The following is a 22257-nucleotide window of genomic DNA, read 5'->3' as shown; positions in this document are numbered from 1 at the left end:
GTGACATGAGGGGCTTGAGCTTGAGCAGCTATTTTGGACCATGAACAGAATGCCATGAATGAAAGAACATCAAAAGAAAAAAATTGAGATTTGTATAAACTATTCAAGCCACTATACTAGCCCCAAACTGCCTATCTCTAGACTCGCCCACAAAAAAAAAAGTAAATGTCTAGCTTGTTTATGTATCTGTTACATGCAGCTGAACTTCCTTTGAACTGACACAGGTAGTATACCTAGAACTGCTATTCAACCAGTTTATACCAGCATAGTCACGCTATACTGAAATCTAAAATTCTGCCACCTAGGTTACTGAGGAAAAACACCATCCAATAATCTTGCATAGCATCAACAAAGGTAGGAAATTGAGAATGCGAGTCTTGCCAGTATAGACATGGGACACTGCTGCTGGCTGCTGAGCTGGTGGTGGCAGCAACAGTGCCAGTGGCATTTTCTGATCCCACCTGCTATTTTAAAGTAGCTCAAGATCTGCAAGGACAAAGTAGCAGAGCAGATGGCAAAAGCAGTAGCACACTGGCAGCAACATTGTCATCACTAGTTGATGACAGTGATAGCCACAGTCTGATTGAAACTCAGGCTCTCTGGATATGCACATGAAGGCAGGGCCGCCAGCACAAAAGATACAAAAGTAACAGGTGCTAGGTACCTATGCACTTTCCATTTACTGTAGCTCTTATCCCCCTTATCTATGGGGGATATGTTTTAAGCCTCTGGTGGATGTCTGCACCTGTGGATAGTATTGAAACTTACATATGCTGTGTTTTTTTTCTTACACGTACATACATACCTATGGTAAAGTTTAATTTATAAATTTGGATGGCTGTGGTGGCTCATGTCTGCAATCCCAGCACTTCGGGACGCCGAGGCGGGTGGATCACCTGAGGTCAGAAGTTGAAGACCAGCCTGGCCAACATGGTGAAACCCCGTCACTACTAAAAATACAAAAATTAGCTGGGCATGGTACCAGGCACCTGTAGTCCCAGCTACTTGGGTGGCTGAGGCAGAAGAATCACCTGAACCTGGAAGGCAGAGGTTGCAGTGAGCCGAGATCACACCATTGCACACCAGCCTGGGTGACAAGAGCAAAACTCCATCTCAAAAAAAAAAAAAAAAAGAAAAAAAAAGTTTAATGTATAAATTAGGTGCGTAAGAGATTAACAACAGTAACTAATACTAAAATGGAACAATTATACTATAATTCAAATTATGTGAACGCAGTCTTTCTCTTTTTCTCTCTCAGGATATCTTATTTTACTGTACTCATTTTTTTATGATGATGTGAGTTGATAAAATGCCTGTGTGATGCTATGAAGTTAAGTGAATGATGTAGGCATTGTGACATAGTGTTAGGCTACTACTGACCCTGTGATGATACATCAGAAGGAGGAGCATCTGCTTTGGGTGAGTCTGGTTGATGGAGCCATGATAGGGTAGATGGCTGGATGTCTGGAGCAGACAGTATTGACAACAAATGAGCAGGTAGTTTATACAGTGTGGACATGCTGGACAAAGGGATGATTCACATCCCGGGCAGGACAGACCAGGTTGGCACAAGATTTCATCACGCTAATCAGAACAGTGTGCAATTTAAAACATATGAATTGTTTATTTCTGGAATTTTCCATTTAATATTTTCAGACAGATGAGGGGAACTACCTATTGGAGAAGTCATTGGAACACTGCTATGTGGCTCACAATATTAAATCTCGACTCAGACAGGAGCAACTCAGTGAAATGATAAACAAAAGATTATACCATTGGCTTCTAAATAAATCAATAACTGATTTGAAAATTATTAAATTGGACGAATGATTTATATAACTAAGTAAGCAATTGTATAATTATAGATGTGTGTCATATACATGTCTAATTTAGAGAACAGAAAGAATTTTAAATGCGTTTTATTTATACATTAATTTATATTACTTTTTGAATATCACCCCTGAGCATGCCTAGATAGAAGCCAGTCTTCAGTTACAATTTTGTAACTTAAGAAGTTAAGAAGTTAAGAGAAGCTACTGTTCTACTTTTCCCACTCTGAATATCAGATTATTGACTACAATTGTCACTAAAGTCAAACCCAGTTATGATTTATGTATCTATAAAAATAGCTGAAGAGTATGTAACTTTGGGACTTCATCTTTTTAAAAAGAAGACACTGATGATGAAATAGCATGATGAATGAAGAACTATGAAACACATACCATAAGAAAAGAACAATAAAGATGTAACAAGCATGATAAACATGAGCTACGAAACACAGTGAGTCTAACATTAACTTTCAATCCATCTTCAGTAGGACAATGGTGAAGCCATTAGCTAGGTGTCGATAAGGAAAATACATCTCTTCTAGTCTGTTAACTGTTTTGATTTCGTCATGATTCATGGATCCTCTTCTTTCAGGTTTCATACTTTAACAATTAGTTATGGAGGTTGCTCAGCTTCTTGTATCAAAGAGTTTATAAAGAATTGAAGAGAATTCTCTCTCCCGTCTCAATAGCTCTTTTGTCAGACTGATTTAAATACAGAGTCTTTATCAACTGTATCTTATAAGATGTTTTTTACTCTCAATTATTATCTGCATAATTGTTACCTCCAGTTTCTAAGAGCAGTGGCTCTCAAATATCAATCTTTTGACCCACTGCATCAGAATCATTTGGAGAATCTGTTAAAAATTTAGATTTCCAGGCCATGATTCCATAATATATTTTAGATATGGCCTAAGAAATTATAGTTTAGCAGTATGTCCAACTCCCAAATTGAAAGCACAGCCAGATTTGGGAATCTGGTATTTAGAGGAAGGCTGCCCTTACTGCCTGGTGGGGCTGAAGCACTGCTCTGACTTCACCTTTTCTATCCAAGTTCTCTGGGATCTTCCCCTTTCCATAGCTATTGGGTGGAGAACAGGAAAGGGTATGAAACCTCACTCTTAAGGTGATAGACAGATTATTTTCCAGATTTGAACTGATAGAAACTCAATCTGGAAAAGTGCATTCCCTAAAAGACAGAACTCTCATTATGTGTTTCCTCCTCAGAAAAAAACATCACATGCTTCCCACGGTTCCAATCATTTTGGGTTTTACTAAGTTTCATGTTCATTCTCAGGTAACTAATTTAAATAACCCTGAGAGATAACAATAGAGAATCATGCTCTCCATTGAACATGCAGAATAAAAAAATGCAGAATAAAAAACTAAAGCATAAAGTATAATTCCCAAGCATAGACAGGCAGAGATCATCAGACAGAGGCAAAATGAAGAATTTTTAATTTCAACCAAATTGAGCAGTCAGATGTGAACCTGATATCAGAGGAGGCAATGGGTCAGGAATCCAACGAGTCCTGCAAATTGAGAATCCTAAAACAAATCTGAGGTCAGGAGAGAGCAGGAAATGGGTTAATTCCATGGTTTTAGGCAAGGCTGGAGAGATCAACAGCATCTTGAAGGTCAAAGGAGGTACAGAATCCAACAGCTTAGAGAATTTGAAGCAGAAGCATTCGTGAGTAGAAACAGTAAAGAAATACTATGCCTAAGTCAGTGAGAAATTCTCTCTGCTTCCTTGTATACCTCCTGTTGGCAAAGTGTGGCCCTGAGACCACAGGTGTATAATCACTGACAGAAGATGATTAGAGAATAAAAGGTACACTCTGTACAAGAATGAAGTAAAGACAGAAGTGTGACAATTACTGAAAGCTCTTAAACATTAAAAGCACCCATCAGGCAATTCCTTCCTCCATGTTTATTAATTCCTCCCCTGTATCTGGACAAGGTACAAAGGTAAGTTTTGCTCTCTACCTGCTGTATGTTTACAAGGTATAAAAGACCTGGAGAAATTTTTCACCTCAAGTCTCTCAGGCAGCTTAATTCCTCATTAACTTTCATAAAGGCCAATTCAGTGAGTCAAACTCTGTTCTGTTGTTGCAGAAATAAAAATAGTTCAACCAGCAAAAGATTCTCGAGTCCACTTGAATTAAAAAATATAAATTAATAATGGCAACTATAGAGTGCTTGGGTCTCACAACAATGTAGAAAAAAGAAAAGACTAAACTACGACCTTGAGCAAGTCATTTAACCTCCTTAGGCCTCAGTGTCATTGATTGTAAAATCAAGAGGATAACACTTGCTCAGAATATTTGATGAAATTGTGATGAGGCTCAAATGAGCTAACATATACCAAAGCACTTCAGAAGAAAACAACTATCAATATCATCATTAATATTTATCTATTTGGCCAGTATTTTATTTTAGTCATATTCACATGAGTATGTGATTGCAAACAATTGCATTTTCATAATACAGAAAGAGCAAAAAGATACACAAAATGGTCAAAAGTAAAACAGTTACATGATTTTAAAAGAGAATGCAATAACAAAATCCCACATCATGGAAGGAGAAAATATTATCAAAATGTAACACTATTTCTTATTGTCATATACATTTTCTCCTTTTAAATCGCACAACAACATTAGGGAAAAATTATAAGTAGTGTTAAATAAGATGCCGATTTATATTTCTAACAAGATAGTTGGTCAATTTCGCTTTTGACAAGAAAATGTCCAAGGATCATATCGACTTAGAGAAAGCAGAGCATGGGAAAGGAGCATATTCCTGGCTAGACCTCTCTTCCACACTCTAGTAGAAAACTCTATCAAATTAGTATTGACCTTGTGTAGGACCTCTCATACCTTATCCAGATAATTCTGGGGGGCTTACAACCAAAGCAGGCTAAAAGGCTTTGTTTATTTGTACATCAGTGGTCAAACTCAAATCTCTGTGCTCTTATCTCACCAATGCAAGCAAGGATTAACCAAAAGCATGTGAACAAGTGAAAATTTAAAAAAAAAAAAGGAGCAAGAGAGTTTGTGCCAGTGCATAGAGGATAGATGGTATAATCTACATCCTCAAACACACTTGGTGCTTTCTCAGGCATCAATATAGCTCACATGTGAGAAAATTAAAATTACATTGGGAAATGACACCTTAAAGTACTCAGACTTAGCCCTTTCTTTGAAAGCTATAATTGCTGAAAATGTGGCCCAATATCTCAAAATAATAGTCACTGGTGATATAGTCAATAAATGTATGCCTAGTCAATAATGCTTTATACTAAATTCCTTCTGTCGAAATAACTGCTATGATATCTGTCTTCTGATTGAACCCTTGACTGATAGAAGATAGCTGGCATTCAAGTCAGAGGCTAAAAGACATCGACCAAAAGAATCAGTAAAAATAGAGAAGGCAAGAGTTTCAGGAGCTGAGCCTTCAAGCACGCCAACTAATTTAAAGGTTTAGGGAGATGATAAGAAAATAGTAAAAATAAGACGAGAAAAAGTTAGCAACTAGTGAGGTAGAAGAAAAACTACATAATATAATATTCTGGAAGACAAATAAAAAATGATATTTCAAGGAAGAGAGAATAATCAATGTATCAAGATGGAAATCATAAGTAACCTATCAGTAGCAGGGGAGAACACTTGGCAGGTGTGTATTTAAAAGAGATTAGAGATTATGATCTTAGTATCAAATAAGTCTGAATTCAAGGAAAAATGCATAAAATTATAAAAATAGAGTGTTTTATAATTATAAAATGCACAATTTATAATGAAGGTATACGAGTTACAAATATATGCTCTACATAATATTTATAAAGCAAAAATCACAGAAGATACAAAGGCCAATAAATGAAAATATATTTAAAATAACAGATTCAAGCTGGGTACGGTGCCTCATGCCTGTAATTCCAGCACTTTTAGAGGCCAAGGTGGGAAGATTACTTCAAAGCCAGGAGTTTGAGACCAGCCTGGGCAACAAAGCAAGACCCTGCTTTTACAAACAATAAAATAAATTAGCTGTGTGTGGTGGCAAGCAACTTTAATCACTTAGTTTCAGCCCAGAAGTTTGAGGCTGATTGAGCTATGATAGCACCAGCCTGGGTAACAGAATGAGACCCCGTCTCTAAAAAAATAATAATGAAATCACAGATTTACATTTCCTCTCTTAATTCACAGCAAATCAAATGGACAGAAAACATTTTTTAAGTATATAAATATCACATATAAAGTATCATATATAAGTATCATATATAAAAAGTAGATGTAATTTATTTATATATATATATTTCTATATCCCAAATATAGGTAATATGCCTTCTTTTAGGAGGCATTGTTTCATGAACCAGAGGCAATATGCCCTCCTGTCCATGAAAGTCACAAAAATTGACTATATATTCAACCACTAAGCAAACTCCAACAGATTCCAAATTTATAAAGTATAAAGATTACAGGAAATATTCTCTGGCCATAAATAAACCAGGAAACAAAAAATCCTGCAACTGATATATTACATTAGTGCCACTCATCAATATTTCCAGTATTTCTACTTTTTGTCATTCCAGGACGTAATAGGACTGTGTTTCCCTAACACTCTTGAATTCACGCTTATTGGACTTGGATTAACCAATAAAATCTGAATAGAAGTATTTAAGGGTGTGCTGCAGTGACTGGCATCATTCCAGATGGCTCTGTTCGAGGATCAATGGAGCACAGCTCCCAACTGACCCTAATGGATATGTACTATGAAGTTAGTGTTAACCTATCCTGAATTGACTGATACAAATCTTCAGAATTTTGAAAATTTAAATTGAAATTGTAGAACTCTAGCCCTCCAAAAGGATAAAAACATCAGAACCTATGAAAATACGCTCTTTAGAAAGCTATGCTTGAAGTACACATGAAAATATACAGGAAGAACTTTTCTTCCAAAGTATTGCCATTTTGGTGACCGAGCTCCAAAACCCCTAAGTGTCTCTTCCTCCCTTCTCTAAGATTCAGATTTCCAGGAAATAAAATCTAATTGGTCCAGCTTGAATCAGTTATCTGACCAAAAGCATGGGGTTCAAACACAGACATGGCCTCTTAGGGTTTGAGGGCCCTCCACTGTGTTTTGAGGCCATTTCCAGAGGGGAATAACTATAATTTTATTACATCTCACCCCTTAGTCATATGCTGCCTACAATGATTCAATTATCTAGATTCTGGACTCAGTTATGAAGTACACCAAGACATGGTTCCTGGATGGACGATCTCTACATGTTCAGTTGTTTCCCAGTGAGGAAGAGCTTGGCCTTAGTTACACAGGTCAAGTAGGCACTCTGAATGGGAAGTAAATAACATATATTGAAAGCTGTGTGTTCCTTACTAGCTTCTATGAGAATTAAACTATAAGTCTATAAATTGATTAAGTTTCATTATAATGCTCATTTCCTGTGTATAAGCTATGTGAAGAGAGATTGTGCTTATAATATGGGAAGAAGCAACATATGTTTCTTTGAATTCATCATTTGCAGTAATTATGCTCCAACTTTGTTTTGGCATAGTTTTTGTATATCATAACTCCTAGAATCACCACAAATGTCTAGGGCAGGTTTTCTAAGCTTTTTCTCTTGTCCTTTCCATCTAAACAGAATTTTATCCAACTTGACTCTTGCCTTTGATGGGACAAAAACCAATTTTTCTCTCTTTAATTCAGCAAGGCCCATTCTTTAAACGGCTTCCAGAAGCAGAATATATATTCCAAGAGGAGCCATGGACATCCCCAAACCCTCTTCAGTGGCAAAAGTGGCAGGGAAAAGAGTATCCAGATGGCTGTGCTGGAACTCTTTTCTCTCTTCTGGATCTACCCAGGGATTGATTTCTGATCAAACAAATGCGACTGGACTCCTTTCAAGGCATTAAATGTAATTAGCTGTTAATTGTTATCATTAAAGGACTCTGCTGAGTGGCTATCAAGGCACCATCTGGACAGCTCATCACATTCACTGGGGAAATCCCGAAATCTCCATCCAAAAATGTGTGTGTCACTTGCAGGCATTTACAATACCTGTCAACAACTTTTGCATCCAGTGGGAAACTTGTCACAGATGGTTGAAATTAAAGACAGAAATATTCTTTTTGTGGGTCAAAATTCTACTTTGTAGTATTTATACTTCTTTAAAACAATCAGGTTTAAATGAGGATAAAAATATAAGAGAACATAGACATGTATGTTCTCTTATATTTTAAACACCATCTATATCATCTCAGCATTTGGTTGTAAACAACAGAACATGACACAGATCATCTGAAGCAAAAAGAGAGAGATAATTGATTGGAATTAAATTGGACTACTGGAAGACCAGCTTGAAAATCTGACAGGTCCCAAGTAAGTTCTGGACAGCTATGCAGAAGATACCCAGGGGATGTCAGACAACTCTAACAGACTCTGTATTGTGCTATCACTTGCTCAAGATCCAAAATCTTACAAAAGAACACCTGCTGTTCAAGTCTATGTCACAGTTTTACCACCTGATTCTATCAAGATGAAGAAAGAGGAAACATCTTTGGCTTCCACACCTGGAGATGGACACTGCCTTCAAGTAAGTGATCTCCAAGTTAAGGTGAAGATACCATTATGAAGCAGATGTGGAAGCTGAACACCCCCAAAGTGGCAAAGATTAACTGAATGCTTTTGCTTTAAATCAAACCCCTCTATGACAGGTAAAAGATCTGTCTTCCAATGATATTTTGAAAATCATCACTGATTCAATCATTAACTAAATGTATGTTCACATTGTGGTAAGGATGTATCACAGGGAAATCTTGAGAACTTTAGATGAAGTGGTACATTTCTTACCTTTTGAGACCCATATCACAAAAGAAAACAAAATGCTTTTCTCCAAAATAGAATACTGGTCTCAACAGGCGATTTTCATGACACATTATAGGGTTTTTAAAGTTTCGTTAATTTTTTTATTTATTAAATTCATATGCATCTACTAAGTTGTTTATGTGTCACTGTGTAAAGTTTTGCTAGATGGATACAAAATAGTATTTAATACTGTCTATAATTGAAATCTAAGTGGGAAAATAAGACATATCTACCCAAAGTAATTAGTAAACAGGGAAATATATATACTTTGATGGAAGCCAATTAAAATTTTATATATCCTGAAGTCTACTTAAAAGTACATTTTATACAAACAATATTCAGTTCCCAGCACGTCTTGTGTGCTTGGAAAATAGATATGACAAAAATCCAATTTAATTTTGTCCTTCCCCTCTGCTATTCAACAATTTGCCAAAATGTTACAGGCTTGCTCCATCTATCCAGATATTTGGATGTATATTATCTAGTTGTAGCAAACTATCTCCTCTTCCCTTTTTATCATGTGAACTCCAGTTCATCCTTCGAGATTTAACTCAGATGTACCTCCTGTGAATTTTTTGATGTACACACTGTGGATCTGTGGTCTGGACACCTTGTCTCTTGTCTTCTTAATGGCACCACGCCCTAATGACTCAGTAAATTTATGCCCACTCTCCTTCCCTATTCCACTTCTCTTCATCTGTCTCTTAAATAGAAGAAAAAGTACCAAGAGGGCTCAAGGGCAAAATGGAGTCCTAGAGTCATACACACAAGCCAGCAACCATGGAGTGCCACCTACAGTGGGAGAGTGGAAGGAGGAGTAAAATGTTTATATAAAGAGAATTTCATGGGAAAAATGCTGGCCCTTAGAGAGCCAGGTCAGTCCAGAAGTTCAAAACAATTAAATAATGACCCCTCTACATAATTCCACCTGTTTCCCTCCTTCCGCATGTTTAGCTGATTGATTGCTGTACTATGGCAATTCTTATGGGTTAACATTACCATTGTATCTTAGTGAAAAATGAAAGCTTCAGGCTCTGCACCTCTGTTGCAAAATCAGTGTAGCACTAGGGCCTACTGTAAACATTCCTGCAAAATAGATATATCGGTCACAGTCATACTCATCCGTGATTTTAATGGAGGTTTAATATAAAGAATTTGTGATAGGATAAAAGGAATAAGGCAAAAAGCAAACAGTGAGACACCAAGAAATGGTACTTCAAAAGCAGCTACTCATCCAGAGGTCCTAAGAACTTAGAAGCTTGGAAGAAAAATCCTGATGACCTGGACATAGACCTCTGAGGAAGGGGAGCTGCTAGATGGCCTAGTACCTCCAGAGCTCAGAGGAGGGCCCCTGCAGAGCTAGGACTGAGACTTATGAGGAGAGGACCATCTGTTTACTGTTGGTAATCCAGGTAGATGCAACAACGCTGGTACAAGAATATAAAAAAGCAAATGGAAACTGGAGCCACCTGGTGCTATTGGAAGCAATTACTGCATTCAGAGTGATGCTCCATTGCTATTGTAGTGCTGAAAGGATCAAGAATCAAAAAGAAGTCACGATCTTCTTTTCCTCCTTCAGCCTTTCAGTTTCTCTCTAGTTGCCCATAATAATAGCACCCAATAGGAGCCAGCTGGCGAAGGGAGACAGTATTCAGAATTCCAAACACAGTCCTATAACACCAAGGCTGGGAGATAAACACTTCATTATCAATAGGAAAGGCAGCAGGCAGGGAAGAAATCTCTCCAGGTGAAGTTAGATGTCAGTTCTTTTCTTTTCATTGCATCTTTTTATGTTTCATTTCTCATAAGGTTAAGTTTCCAACTTTTAACTGAGGCCATCTGATCCAATTAGAAAACATTTTTAAAAATAACTAAAAGGGTATAATTGAATTGTAAAACACAAAGGATAAATGCTTGAGGTGATGGATACTCTATCTACCCTTATGTGATGATTACTGTATTGCACACCTGCATGAAAATATCTTGTGTAACCCATAAAACATATACACCTACTATGTACCCACAAAAATGAAAAATATTTTTTAAATGCAAATATCCCTTTAGTTCCCAGGGACAGGGCTTTCCTGATCTTGCCCAAAATTCAGAGACCCATTTCACTCTGAAAAGTGTTCCTGACCCTCTGGATAAAGGAAGAAATGCCACACTATGCAGGGATTACTAAGCCCTGTCTCTTGATAGCCACGAGCTGCTAGTCCTATTGTGCTTTCAGAGTTGTTTATCAACCTGTGTTTTAAAACAAAATTTTTATCTTAGAATACTCTTCTCTGAACAGCATTAAGCAATACAGACAAAAATGAATGGTAGATGTCCCATGAGACTCAGAAGGCTGTACACCAGCTGAGCACTGAGCACAGTTTTATAAGTGAAATAATGATGAATGGTTTTTCCATACCTAAGCACAACATTGAGTTAAAATCAACACTGCATGACTCATTTTTAAAACTTTTCTGACAGTTCTACCCTGTAGGTTGCCTTTATGGGCCATCAGATTTTTTCGAGGATCTCCAACAGGCAGCAGTGTGGAATACCTGCAGCTTAGTGGCTCACGATGCAGGAAATATTCTTGCCTGACTTTGAATCTATTAAAGCAATTTCTTCCTCTCTGATTTTTACAGCTAATGTCCAGTTGGCCAGTCAACCACGGCTGCAATGAAAGGAAAATGACTTTGGGGAAGTAACATGGACTTCTTGGAGTAAAACAATCAAGATAGGAAAGATCCTATCCAGTTTATTCTCTCTCAGTTTTAGAAAAACATCTTTCACACTTTTCCTCAAATATTGAGCCATATAAAATCATTGTTCAATTTAATTTTAAATTAACTTCAACAATGACAACTTAACGTACTGTGTTAGATGGAGTAAACCAGAGTCTTAATATACAAAAACTATTGACAATCGAGTAGGAATAACACACTTTTTTTTTTCATTTAACATTTCAACCTAACCACGGAGATATGGGGGATTTATGTCTTTTCCCTTTAGATTTTGTATATGTTCTGCAATTGCTTTAATCAACAAAACTACAGAAGTGACACTGCACCTGTTTCTGTCCCTAGGCCTTATGAAACTAACAGCTTCCGCTACCTGTATCTTAGAACAATCACTCTTGAAAACCAGCCACCATGCTGTGAGGAAGACCAAAGAATCCCATGGGGAAGCCCACATACAGAAGAACTGGAAGTTCCAGACTGAAGACCTGCTGTGTTCCCAAACAGTCAGTACCAATTTGCATTTTAAGAGAGTGAGCTATCATATAAATGACTTCTCTGGATCCAGAAAAGCCTAGTACTTGACCTACAAAATCATGAGCAAAATAAAATTGCTCTTTTAAGACATTATCTTTTGGGGTATTTTCACAGGCAACAGGCACCCACTATAAAAAGCTGTCACCTCATATAAGATAACATCCTCAAGACATTTTGAGCAGTTTAGTCCAGATCACCAGAAACCCCCTTTATTTTATCTCCAAGCAAACACATATTTCCTGCCTTTCAGTAATGTATGTTCTAAAAGAGGAAAAAGGCATTGAGATACAAAAGCACATTATAAGACAGAAAATTCTATGTTCCATTTCCTATCATTTACCTTGATGTGAGCAACCATCTCCAAAAGGGGGACTAGTTGCCATTGCTTCATATCTCCCTCTCATCTTTCACCTACTTCTCCCTTTGCAGTCTTGGGCATACCATTGTGGCCTCCTCACCTATTCCCACCTCTTCTCTATAATTTTTTATTATACTTTAAGTTCTGGGATACATGTGCAGAACATGCAGGTTTGTTACATAGGTATACATGTGACATGGTGGTTTGCTGTACCCATCAATCCATCATCTACATTAGGTATTTCTCCTAATGCTATCCCTCCCCTTGCTGCCCATCCCCCAACAAGCCCCAGAGTGTGATGTTTCCCTCCCTGTGCCCGTATGTTCTCATTGTTCAACTCCCACTTATGAGTGAGAATACGCGGTGTTTGGGTTTCTGTTTCTGTGCTGCTTTGCTGAGAATGATGGTTTCCAGCTTTATCTGTGTCCCTGCAAAGGACATAAACTCATTCTTTTTCATGGGTGCACAGTATTCCATGGTGTACATGTGCCACATTTTCTTTATCCAGTCTAACATTGATGGGCATTTGAGTTGGTTCCAAGTCTTTGCTATTGTGAATAGTGCTACAGTAAACATACGTGTGCATGTGTCTTTATAGTAGAATGATTTACAATCCTTTGGGTATATACCCAGTAACGGGATTGCTGGGTCAAATGGTATTTCTACTTCTAGATTCTTGAGAAATCGCCACACTGTCTTCCACAATGGTGGAACTAATTTACACTCCCACCAACAGTGTAAAAGCATTCCTATTTTTCCACATCTTCTCTAGCATCTGTTGCTTCCTGACTTTTTAATGATCACCATTCTAACTGCCAAGAGATGGTATCTTATTGTGGTTTTGATTTGCATTTCTGTAATGGCCAGTGATAATGAGCTTTTTTTCATATGCTTGTTGGATGCATAAATATATTCTTTTGAAGAGTGTCTGTTCATATCCTTCACCCATTTTTGATGGTGTTGTTTGTTTTTTTCTTGCAAATTTGTTTAAGTTCCTTGTAGCTTCTGGATATCATCCCTTTGTCAGATGGATAAATGGCAAAAATTTTCTCCCATTCTGTAGGTTGCCTGTTCACTCTGATGATAGTTTCTTCTGCTGTGTAGAAGCTCTTTAGTTTAATTAGATCCCATTTGTCAATTTTGGCTTTTGTTGCAATTGCTTTTGGTGTTTTAGTCATGAAGTCTTTGCCCAGGCCTATGTCCTGAATTGTATTGCCCAGGTTTTCTTCTAGGGTTTTTATGATTTTAGGTCTTAAGTTTAAATCTTTAATCCATCTTGAGTTAATTTTTGTATAAGGTGTAAGGAAGGGGTCCAGTTTCAGTTTTCTGCATATGGCTAGTCATATGACCATACACCATTTATTAAGGAGGGAATACTATCCCCATTGCTTGTTTTTGTCAGATTTGTCAAAGATCAGATGGTTGTGGATGTGTGCTGCTATTTCTGAGGCCTCTGTTCTGTTCCATTGGTCTATATATCTATTTTGATACCAGTACCATGCTGTTTTGGTTACTGTAGGCTTGTATTATAGTTTGAAGTCAGGTAGCATGATGCCTCCAGCTTTGTTCTTTTTGCTTAAGATTGTCTTGGCTATATGGGCTCTTTTTTTGTTCCATATGAAATTTAAAGTTGTTTTTTTCTAATTCTGTGAAGAAAGTCAATGGTAGCTTGATGGGAATAGCATTGAATCTATAAATTACTTTGGGCAGTATGGTCATTTTCACGATATTGATTCTTCCTACCCATGAGCATGGAATATTTGTTTGTGTCCTCTCTTATTTCCTTGAACAGTGGTTTGTAGTTCTCCTTGAAGAAGTCCTTCACATCCCTTGTAAGTTGTATTCCTAGGTATTTTATTGTCTTTGTAGCAGTTGTGAATGGGAGTTTGCTCTTGATTTGGTGCTCTGTTTGTCTATTATTGGTATGTAGCAATGCTTGTGATTTTTGCACATTGATTCTGTACCCTGAGACTTTGCTGAAGTTGCTTATCAGCTTAAGGAATTTTTGGGCTGAGAAGGTAGGGTTTTCTAAATATACAATCCTGTCATCTGCAAACAGAGATAATTTGACTTCTTCTCTTCCTGTTTGAATACCCTTCATTTCTTTCTCTTGCCTGATTGCCCTGGCCAGAATTTCCAATACTATGTTGAATAGGAGTGGTTAGAGGGGGCGTCCTTGGCTTGTGCTGGTTTTCAAAGTGAATGCTTCCAGCTTTTGCCGATTCAGTATGATACTGGCTGTGAGTCTGTCATAAATAGCTCTTATTATTTTGAGATATGGTCCATCAATACCCAGTTTATTGAGTGTATTTACCATGAAGAGGTGTTGAATTTTATCAAAGACCTTTTCTGCATCTATTGAGATAATTATGTGGCTTTTGTCATTGGTTCTGTTTATGTGATGAATTACATTTATTGATTTGCATATGTTGAACAAGCTTTGCATCCCTGGGGTGAAGATGACTAGATCATGGTGAATAATCTTTTTGATGTGCTCCTGGATTCAGCTTGCCAGTATTTTATTGAGGATTTTTGCATCGATGTTCATCAGGGATATTGGCCTGAAATTTTCTTTTTTGTGGGTGTCTCTGCCAGGTTTTGGTATCAGGATGATGCTGCCCTCATAAAATGAGTTAGGGAGGAGTCCCTCTTTTTCTATCATTTGGAATAGTTTCAGAAGGAATAGTACCATCTCTTCTTTGTACCTCTGGTAGAATTTGGCTGTGGATTCATCTGGTCCTGGGCTTTTATGGTTGGTAGGCTATTAATTACTGCCTCAATTTCAGAACCTGTTACTGGTCTATTCAGGGATTTGACTTCTTGGTTTAGTCTTGGGAGGGTGTATGTGTCCAGGAATTTATCCATTTCTTCTAGATATTCTAGTTTATTTGCATAGAAGTGTTTATACTATTCTCTGATGGTAGTTTGTATTTCTGTGGGATCATTGGTGATCTCCCCTTTATCATTTTTTATTGTGTCTATTTGATTCTTCTCTCTTTTCTTCTTCATTAGTCTGGCTAGTGGTCTATTTTGTTAATCTTTTCAAAAAACCAGATCCTGGATTCATTAATTTTTTGAAGGGTTTTTTGTGTCTCTATCTCCTTCAGTTCTGCTCTGATAGTTATTTCTTGTCTTCTGCTAGTATTTGAATTTGTTTGCTCTTGCTTCTCTAGTTCTTTTCATTGTGATGTTAGTGTGTTGGTTTTAGATCTTTCTGGCTTTCTGCTGTGGGCATTTAGTGCTATAAATTTCCCTCTAAACACTGCTTTAGCTGTGTTCCTGAGATTCTGATACGTTGTGTCTTTGTTCTCATTGGTTTCAAATAAATTATTTATTTCTTCCCTTATTTTGCTATCTACCCAGTAGTCATTCAGGAGCAGGCTGTTCAGTTTCTATGTAGTTGTTTGGTTTTGAGTGAGCTTCTTAATCCTGAGTTCTAATTTGATTGCACTTTGGTCTGAGAGACAGTTTGTTATGATTTCCATTCTTTTGCATTTGCTGAGGAGTGTTTTGTTTCCAATTATGTCATCAATTTTAGAATAAGTGCTATGTGGTGTTGAGAAGAATGTATATTCTGTTGATTTGGGGTGGAGAGTTCTGTAGATCTCTATTAGGTTGACTTGGTTCAGAGCTGAGTTCAAGCCCTGATATCCTTGTTAATTTTCTGTCTCATTGATCTGTCTAATACTGACAGTGGGGTATTAAAGTCTCCCACTATTGGCAGGGTGCAGTGGCTTATGCCTGTAATCCCAGCACTTTGGGAGGCCAAGGCGCATGGATCACCTGAGGTCAGGAGTTCGAGACCAGCCTGGCCAACATGGTGAAACCCCATCTCTACTAAAAATACAAAATTAGCTGGGCATGGTGGCATGCACCTGTAGTCCCAGCTACTCAGGAGGCTGAGCCAGGAGAATCACTTGAACCAGAGAGGCAGAGGTTGCAGTGAGCCAAGATCATGCCACTGCACTCCAGCCTGGGTGACAGAGTGAGACTCGATCTCAAAAAATAAATAAATAAATAAATAAATAAATAAGTCTTCCACTGTTATTGTGTGGGAGTCTAAGTCTCTTTGTAGGTCTCTAAGAACTTGCTTTATGAATCTGGGTGCTGCTGTATTGGGTCCATATATATTTAAGATAGTTAGCTCTTATTGTTGCATTGATCCCTTTACCATTATGTAATGCCCTTCTTTGTCTTTCTTTATCTTAGTTGGTTTAAAGTCTGTTTTATCAGAGACTAAGATTGCAACCCCTGCTTTTTTTTTTTTTTTTTTTTTGCTTTTGATTTGCTTGTTAAATCTTTCTCCATTCCTTTATTTTGAGCCTATGTGTGTCTTTACACAGAGATGCATCTCCTGAATACAAAAAACCAATGGGTCCTGACTATCCAATTTGTCAGTATGTGCCTTTTAATTGGGGCATTCAGCCCATTTATATTTAAGGTTAATATTGTTATTTGTGAATTTCATCCTGTCATTATGATGCTAACTGGTTATTTTGCCCATTAGTTGATGCAGTTTCTTCATAGTGTCGATGGTCTTTACATTTTGGTTTGTTTTTGCAGTAGCTGGTACAGGTTTTTCCCTTCCATATTTAGTGCTTCCTTCAGGAGCTCTTGTAAGGTAGGCCTGGTGGTGACAAAACCCCTCAGCATTTGCTTGTCTATAAAGGATTTTATTTCTCCTTCACTTATGAAGCTTAATTTGGCTGGATATGAAATTCTGGGTTGAAAATTCTTTTCTTTAAGAATATTGCATATTGGCCCTTACTCTCTTCTGGCTTGTAGGTCTTCTGAAGAGAGATCCGCTGTTAGTTTAATGGGCTTCCCTTTGTGGATAACCCAACCTTTGTCTCTGGCTGCCATTAACATTTTTTCCTTCATTTCATCCTTGGTGAATCTGATGATTATGTGTCTTAGGGTTGCCCTTCTCGAGGAGTAACTTGTGGTGCTCTCTGTATTTCCTGAATTTGAATGTTGGCCTGTCTTGCTAGGTTGGGGAAGTTCTCCTGGATAATATCCTGAAGTGTATTTTACAACTTGGTTCCATTCTTCTGGTCACTTTCAGGTACGCCAATCAAACATAGGTTTGGTCTTTTCATATAGTCCCATATTTCTTGGAGGCTTTGCTCACTCCTCGTCATTCTTTTTTCTCTAATCTTCTCTTCACGCTTTATTTCATTAAGTTGATCTTCAATCTCTGATATCCTTTCTTCCGTTTGATCGATTTGGCTATTGATACTTGTGTATGCTTCACGAAGTTCTCGTGCTGTGTTTTTCAGCTCCATCAGGTCATTTATGTTCTTCTCTAAACTGCTTATTCTAGTTAGAAATTCCTCTAACCTTTTATCAAGGTTCTTAGCTTCCTTCCATTGGGTTAGAACATGTTCCTTTAGCTCAGAGGAATTTGTTATTACCCACCTTCTGAAGCCTATTCTGTCAATTTGTCAAATTCATTCTCCATCCAGTTTTGTTCCCTTGCTGGCAAGGAGTTGTGATTCTTTGGAGGAGAAGAGGCATTCTGGTTTTTGGAATTTTCAGACTTTTTGTGCTGGTTTTTCCTCATCTTCGTGCATTATTTACCTTTGGTCTTTGCTGTTGGTGACTTTTGAGTGGAGTTTTTGTGTGGTCATCCTTTTTGTTGATGTTGACACTATTGCTTTCTGTTTGTTGGTTTTCCTTCTAACAGTCATGCCCTTCTTCTGGAGGACTGCTGGAGTTTACTGGGGGATCCAGACCCTGTTTGCCTAGGTATCACCAGGGGAGGCTGCAGAACAGCAAAGATTGCTGCCTTCTCCTTCCTCTGGAAGCTTCATCCCAGAGGGGCACCCACCAGATGTCAGCCAGAGCTCTCCTGTATGAGGTGTCTGTCAACCACTGCTGGGAGATGTCTCCCCATCAGGAGGCATGGGTGTCAGAGACCCACTTGAGGAGGCAGTCTGTCCCTTAGCACAGTTTGAGCACTGTGCTGGGAGATCTGCTGCTCTCTTCAGAGCCAGCAGGCAGAAATGTTTTTAAGTCTGCTGAAGCTGTGCCCACAGCCTCCCCTTCCCCCAGATGCTCTGTCCCAGGGAGATGGGATTTTTCATCTATAAGCCCCCGACTGGAGCTGCATCATCTTTCAGAGATGTCCTGCCCAGAGAGGAGGAATCTAGAGAGGCAGTCTGGCTACAGTGGCTTTGTGGCATTGCAGTGGGCTCCACCCTGTCCAAACTTTCCAGTGGCTTTGTTTACACTGTGAGGGGAAAACCTCCTACTCAAGCCTCAGTAATGGTGGATGCCCCTCCCCCCACCAAGCTCTAGCATCCCAGGTCAACTTCAGACTTCTGTGCTGGTGGCAAGAATTTCAAGCCAGTAGATCTTAGCTTGCTGGGCTCCTTGGGGGCGGGATCCCTGAGAAAAACTACTTGACTCCCTGGTTTCAGCCCCCTTTCCAGAGGAGTAAACGGTTCTGTCTCACTGGCATTCCAGGCCCCACTGGGTATGAAAAAAACTCCTGCAGCTAGCTCAGTTTCTGCCCAAATGATCACCAAGTTTTTTGCTTGAAACCCAGGGCCCTTGTAGTATAGGCACCCGAGGGAATCTCATAGTCTGTGTATTGTGAAGACCTTAGGAAAAGTGCATCATCTGAGCTGGATAACACCGTCCCTCACAGCATGGTCCCTCGTGGCTTCCCTTGGCTAGGGGAGGGAGTTTCCTGACCCCTTGAGCTTCCTGGGTGAGACAACACCCCACACTGCTTCTGCTCACCCTCAGTGGGCTGCACCCACTGTCTAACTAGTCCCAATGAGATGAACTAGGTACCTCAGTTGGAAATGGAGAAATCACCCATCTTCTGAGTTGGTCTCACTGGGAGCTGCAGACCAGAGCTACTCCTATTCAGCCATCTTGCCTGGGAGTCCCTCTTCTCTATTTTTTAATCTCAACAAATTCAGAGTGAAAACTATGGACTTGAGAAGAGCAAGTAGAGCAGGAGAAGGAATGTCGAACCACCAAATATAATTCTACAAAGCATTGGTCTTTTTATCTGTGTTCACAGCCCCTGGCTCATTTCTTTAGCCACTACAGTAAAAACCACCTAGTTAAAATTGCACCCCCACTGACACACTCCATATACCTTCTCTGATTTGTTTTTCACCATAGCACTAACTGTCAGGTGCCATATTACATATTTATTTATATAGCTTGCTTATTTTTATCCACCCTAATAAAAGTTCCATGAGAACATGGATTTTTATCTGTTTTATTCACTAGCACATTTCTACTCCCTAGAATAGAGCCAGGCCCATGTTAAGTTCCAAAAATATATATTTACTAAATTATTGCTGTTAATTGTGGTCTTGAGGTAACCCTCAGAACATATCATTATTGCTTTGAAAAAATGTGCTACAAAATCCAAAGGATCTACTTTAAAAATTAACTTTGAGAACACAGACTACTCAGAAATAGAAGATTACTTTTTTACTTAGGTTTGCAGCATCTAATTTTTGTAATTCAACAGTATGAAAATATTCCATAAATTAATGTTAAATAGTATCAAATACATAATTTTTGGGGGGGGGTTCTCAACTTTGGCTTTGGTCAGGCCAAACTATTAATAACTTGGTAGGAAAAATTCTTGACTGCCTGCTAATGAAAATTTTCTGTACTTAAATGATTTAAGTGAACACAATCTAGTGACCTTCCACACCCTGTTTTTAGCTCTAGCATTTTCTCTACTGTTCCTTTTCTTTTTTTTTTTTTTTTTTTTTTCAGTAATCATTTAAGTGATAAGAACTTCTAAGGCCCTTGAACAAATAGATAGGTCAGATAGGTCAACACAATAAATATATATCACTTTGAACAAGTATAACAAAATAAACACTGACAGAACAATTTGGACACTTAGCTGGATACTAGAAGTAACTGAAATCTACATCTTGTGACTGTTCTATGTCCTCATCTCCAATAAATAATCTATTGATCTTAAGACTTTTTAAACTCATGTGTATATTACCTCACAGTTTGCAAAACTCATTCATATGCATTGTCTTAATCTCCACAGCAACAATGAAGTATTTTATTAGTTAGCTACTGCTGCATAACAAACTAGCAGAAAACCTCAATGGCATAAAACAGTAATTGCCTATCTTTGGTTACAAATTGATATCATTGGCTACACAGTTCAGCTGAGCTCAACAGGGTTTATTCACACAACTTTGATCAGTTTCAGGTCACCTAGGTAGTTTTGATTACCTTAACTGGACTCTCTCACATGTCTTGGGCATTAACTGGACAACATGGGCTATCCTGACTCTGTTCCACATGGCCCCTCCCCTTGTTTGGGAATTTCTTATGATAAAGGCAGAGGAGGAAAGGAATGAGCAGGTATACTTTCTCAAGTGTCAGACTTCATCAAATTTGCTACTGTCCCACTTGCCAAAGCAAATAACATGGCCAACCCAGAGTTACGGTACACAGAAAAAGATGTTGCTACAGAAACACCATTAATTATGGTCATTGATAGAATCAATCTATCACAGTTTGTGCTGTTATTTTTGTTATTTTACAGATGAGAAAATCAAGACTTGAGGTTAATTAAGTTCCCCAGAGTGAATCCGCCAAGTGAATGCACCAGAAACTCAGATATTCTGACACCAAACATGTTCTTTCCTCCAACCATGTCTGGCCTGTTCATTCATATTCACAGATGCTGAGTTTATTGTTTCTAAAAAACAGAACCATTTCATATTACTATGATATCTCAGAAATTCCGAAAACAAAAGTTGGAATGCCAATCAGATTACTTATCCTTTTTGTAAATTGGATAAATGCAAATCTTATTAGTTCACACTGCTCTTTATTATTGAATGCTATGGAACCTTTGGGTGTGCCTTGCTTGTCCCTCCAGCTAAATTTTCATCTCCTCCAAGACAGAAACCTCAAGTTCTTTGTCTTTGTATTCTTCCCACTGCCTAACATAATGCTATTCAAGTAGTACATGTGCCACTTTGTTGATAAAACTAAAAGAACAAAATATCACCTTGATAAAGTTGCCTGTTAGAGAAGCAAAAATTAAAAGGAAACAGCTAAATTGATATTGGATTGAGTAAAGGATAAGGGATAATTCCAACTGTGCCTATATAAGAAAAGAAAAAAAGAATACATTTATGTTTTATTTTCAAAATCTTCATGCCAGCTAACATATATGAATATTTCCCTTACATTTATTTGCTCTGACGCAGAGTTGAAAATCAGCTGTGGTGAACTGCCGAGTGCTAATCAGTGAACTAATTGTTTTATTCATTGTAATAACCATTAGAAATGTTGGGTTTAATGAGGTACTCACTCTTCCATTACAAAAATTGAATCCAGATTTTTTTTTACTGCACTTTGAATGATAGCTGTGTTAATGCCATTCTCTATAAAGCATTTTTATTCAATAACTTTATCATACCTGGAGGAGGTAAAGCTTTAAAGATATGTAAAATTTTGTCAAATATTTTTATTTCTGGGTAAGTCAGTTTGCCCCTTTATCATGTTTGAGTCACCCTTAGAAAATGGAAAAAGAGAACAAGAAGCTAATGTAATAAATTTATGTGAAAACCCTGAACGTCATTCTCTTTTAGCAGTGTAAGAATTAAAGGAAAATATCAGATAAGACATGTATAGGCAAAGAAAAACTATAGTGGTAAAAGAGGTAGTCATCAATTCCTAAGTTTCAATTGAAACAAATTATTTAATATTGATTTTTAGATCTTCAGTTGGGGACAACTCAAAGTTAAGACAAAGTTTATTGGTACCTCCAAATCCTTAAAAAATGGAACTTGTCTTCCTCATAAATAAGCATCTTAGAAGGATCCAATTCATAGCCAAGGCTAACTTCTCTATTAAAAAACAATTAAGTGGCTATACAGGTGAAGAATGCTTCAAATTACCTAAAATAGTTGTAAAA

The 22257-nt window shown here is 37.9% G+C and overlaps 1 long non-coding RNA gene across 5 annotated transcripts; it reads left to right on the top strand.

Moving 5' to 3' along the window:
• The first annotated feature begins 1374 nt into the window (after positions 1 to 1374).
• Positions 1375 to 20980, top strand: LOC129044303 (uncharacterized). 5 transcript variants are annotated; one of them, XR_008504643.1, is made up of 4 exons: positions 1406 to 1562; positions 2130 to 2280; positions 11780 to 11937; positions 20875 to 20980. It is a non-coding gene; the product is annotated as an uncharacterized LOC129044303 (long non-coding RNA). The 5 variants fall into 5 exon arrangements; XR_008504645.1 differs by having other exon boundaries at positions 1422 to 1562; positions 2171 to 2280; XR_008504644.2 differs by lacking the exon at positions 20875 to 20980 and having other exon boundaries at positions 1375 to 1419; positions 11780 to 12058.
• The last annotated feature ends 1277 nt before the right edge of the window (positions 20981 to 22257 follow it).

The sequence above is a fragment of the Pongo pygmaeus genome, chromosome 13 (genome assembly GCF_028885625.2).
Source record: "Pongo pygmaeus isolate AG05252 chromosome 13, NHGRI_mPonPyg2-v2.0_pri, whole genome shotgun sequence".
Taxonomy (NCBI): domain Eukaryota; kingdom Metazoa; phylum Chordata; class Mammalia; order Primates; family Hominidae; genus Pongo; species Pongo pygmaeus.
This window is presented reverse-complemented; position numbering and strand designations above follow the sequence as displayed.